Below are 4008 nucleotides of genomic sequence, written 5' to 3' on the forward strand. Positions count from 1 at the left end.
CTGGATTTATCTTTGTGTCCTTACTGGGGTTTCACCACCGAGCAGAGAAGTTTGGAATAATCAAACATAATAATTAATATGTAAATAATCAAAGTGATCCCCCAGTGCCACCACAGTGACCCCCCCAGTGCCACCACAATCACCCCCCCAGTGAGCCCCCCCCAGTGCCACCACAGTGATCCCCCCCAGTGCCACCACAATGACCCCCCAGTGCCACCACAGTGACCCCCCAGTGCCACCCCAGTGACCCCCCCAGTGCCACCCCAGTGACCCCCCCAGTGCCACCACAGTGACCCCCCCAGTGCCACCACAATCACCCCCCCAGTGCCACCACAATCACCCCCCCAGTGCTACCACAATCACCCCCCCAGTGCCACCCCAGTGACCCCCCCAGTGCCACCACAGTGACCCCCCCCCCAGTGCCACCACAGTGACCCCCCCCAGTGCCACCCCAGTGAACCCCCCAGTGCCACCACAGTGAACCCCCCAGTGCCACCACAATCACCCCCCCAGTGCCACCACAACCACCCCCCCAGTGCCACCCCAGTGACCCCCCCAGTGCTACCACAGTGACCCCCCAGTGCCACCACAATCACCCCCCCAGTGCCACCACAGTGACCCCCCAGTGCCACCACAATCACCCCCCCAGTGCCACCACAGTGACCCCCCCCAGTGCTACCACAGTGACCCCCCCGTGCCACCACAGTGACCCCCCCCAGTGCTACCACAGTGACCCCCAAGTGCCACCACGGGCTCAGCCCTTTCCAGAACCCCCAGGGGGACAAACCTGCCTTGACCCTCAGACCCAGCAATCCAACTCCATCCATGTGTCCACTGTAAGGATTCAGGTCCTGGAAGGGTCCAGGTCCTACAAGGATCCAGGTCCTGGAAGGCTCCAGGTCCTGGAAGGATCCAGATCCTGGAAGGGTCCAGGTCCTGGAAGGGTCCAGGTCCTGGAAGGGTCCAGGTCCTGGAAGGATTCAGGTCCTGGAAGGGTCCAGGTCCTGGAAGGGTCCAGGTCCTGGAAGGATTCAGGTCCTGGAAGGGTCCAGGTCCTGGAAGGGTCCAGGTCCTGGAAGGCTCCAGGTCCTGGAAGGGTCCAGGTCCTGGAAGGCTCCAGGTCCTGGAAGGCTCCAGGTCCTGGAAGGATTCAGGTCCTGGAAGGATCCATGTCCTGGAAGGATCCAGGTCCTGGAAGGGTCCAGGTCCTGGAAGGATCCAGGTCCTAGAAGGGTCCAGGTCCTGGAAGGATCCAGGTCCTGGAAGGATTCAGGTCCTGGAAGGGTCCATGTCCTGGAAGGGTCCATGTCCTGGAAGGGTCCAGGTTCTGGAAGGATTCAGGTCCTGGAAGGATCCAGGTCCTGGAAGGATCCAGGTCCTGGAAGGGTCCAGGTTCTGGAAGGATTCAGGTCCTGGAAGGCTCCAGGTCCTGGCAGGGCTGGAGCTGAGCAACCTCAGGGAAGGGAATCCCAGAGTCACTCAGGTTGGAGAAAGACCTCCAGGATCACCTTGATGGAAATATTTTGAAGAAGGAAGAAGAAAATCCCTTCAAGGGCTGCATTTCCTTTGAAAGACTTTTTGGAACAAAATCCTTTGAAACAAAGTTCCTTTTGCACCTTTATAGTCAGAGCTCTGTGGAGTGAACTGGAACATCTCAAACTCTCTGGATTCATCTGGAACAGACCAGGATGAAGCAGCCTCAGGTCTTTGGAACTGAACATTCCCATTTCAGTGGTGGCTGTTCCCACCTCCCAGCTCTGCTTCTGCTCCCTCTGGCAGCACTGAAAGAGCTGGCACAGGATTTTCTGTAACTCATCCCATGCCCAAACTTGGACCATAAATACAAATATTTCTTCATTAGCATTTCTTTGCTTCAGAACTCCCAAGAGAAATGGGGGTTGCCTGGAAATTATTCCACTTGTCAGAGAAACTTTTGGTTGCTCTGAAATCTGACAGGGAAATCCCTCCCATTCAACAGAATTTCCCCACATCTTGCAACACCCCAACCTGAATTAAATTCATGGAATATGACACTCAATGACATCCCTCCCATTGGGTTTTCCAGGAGGACTCCTGGGAACTTCCATGGGGCAACTCCATCCCAAAGACATGGAACAAGAAACAGATAAAGAAACAAATGTGCAAAATTTATTCTGTTCTTCAAGGAAAACAAAGACATCACATTTATAAAATTAGGCAACATCTTCAAAATTAAAAAAAATATATAAAAAACACCAAGAGTTCCTCATTAGAATAAACAAAAGTCCACATTGATGCTCAAACCCAGTTTAATCCAAAGCAATTTCTTCATAAAAAAATAAAGTACTTAAAAAATCCCTCCAGCAGAGAGTGGTGTGTAAACTGAAATGGAATTGCAGCAAATCCTGACCTTTTGTACAAAATAAATCCCTGTTGGCTCAACAAGACTGAGCTGGAAAAGCTCTGAGGGACAAACACCCTTGAAAGCATTTCCTAAACTCAACTTGGGTCCTCCCAATGACAGGAATAAGTTCCATCCTTTGGAGGAGATTCCTGTTCCTAAAGGCAAGTCGATATTTAACACTTTGGGTTCACATTTAACACTTCTGGAAAGCTGTAAATCCTTTCTGTGCCTTGAACACTCCCCGTGCTCTGAGTGCCAGGGCTGGAGCCCCCCCAGGGCACGGGGCACCTGCCTGGGGGCTCAGCAAAGTGCCAACCAGGCTGAGCCAGCGTGGGGGCTCCCAGTGTGGCACTGCCCTCTGCAGCCCAGGAGCCCCTTCCTGCCCCTTCCCACCCTGCCCGTGCCTGGGGGAGCGAGGGCTGAGGGAGCAGCATGTGGGGACACAGATGGAACCATGGAGTCCTCACCCCCTGGGCTGGGATGGGGGGGACCACTGGAGGAGGATGCTCTGAGAGCACCCAGCGTGGCCTGAGAGCACCCAACGTGGCCTGAGAGCACCCACCCTGCTCTGGGCAGCACCCACCCTGCTCTGAGAGCACCCAATGTGGCCTGGGAGCACCCAACCTGCTCTGAGAGCACCCACCCTGCTCTGGGCAGCACCCATCCTGCTCTGAGAGCACCCAACGTGGCCTGAGAGCACCCAACGTGGCCTGAGAGCACCCATCCTGCTCTGAGAGCACCCATCCTGCTCTGGGCAGCACCCATCCTGCTCTGAGAGCACCCAACATGGCCTGAGAGCACCCAACCTGCTCTGGGCAGCACCCATCCTGCTCTGAGAGCACCCAATGTGGCCTGAGAGCACCCAACCTGCTCTGGGCAGCACCCATCCTGCTCTGAGAGCACCCAACATGGCCTGAGAGCACCCAACGTGGCCTGAGAGCACCCAACGTGGCCTGAGAGCACCCACCCTGCTCTGGGCAGCACCCACCCTGCTCTGGGCAGCACCCATCCTGCTCTGAGAGCACCCAATGTGGCCTGGGAGCACCCACCCTGCTCTGAGAGCACCCACCCTGCTCTGAGAGCACCCAATGTGGCCTGGGAGCACCCACCCTGCTCTGAGAGCACCCACCCTGCTCTGAGAGCACCCAACGTGGCCTGAGAGCACCCACCCTGCTCTGGGCAGCACCCATCCTGCTCTGAGAGCACCCAACGTGGCCTGAGAGCACCCACCCTGCTCTGGGCAGCACCCATCCTGCTCTGAGAGCACCCAGTGTGGCCTGGGAGCACCCACCCTGCTCTGAGAGCACCCAACGTGGCCTGAGAGCACCCAACGTGGCCTGAGAGCACCCAACCTGCTCTGAGAGCACCCATCCTGCTCTGAGAGCACCCATCCTGCTCTGAGAGCATCCACCCTGCTCTGGGCAGCACCCAACCTGCTCTCAGAACACCCAGCCTGGCCTTGGCCACTCCAGGGATGGACAGTGAGATGCATGGACAAGAGGTGAGAATTCACAGAATCATAGAATGGATTGGGTTGGAAGAGACCTCCGAGATCATCAAGTCCAACCCTTGATCCAACCCCACTGTGATCACCAGCCCAGGGGACTCAGTGCCCTGGGCTGGTG

The sequence above is a fragment of the Pithys albifrons genome, chromosome 1 (assembly GCF_047495875.1).
Source record: "Pithys albifrons albifrons isolate INPA30051 chromosome 1, PitAlb_v1, whole genome shotgun sequence".
Classification (NCBI taxonomy): domain Eukaryota; kingdom Metazoa; phylum Chordata; class Aves; order Passeriformes; family Thamnophilidae; genus Pithys; species Pithys albifrons.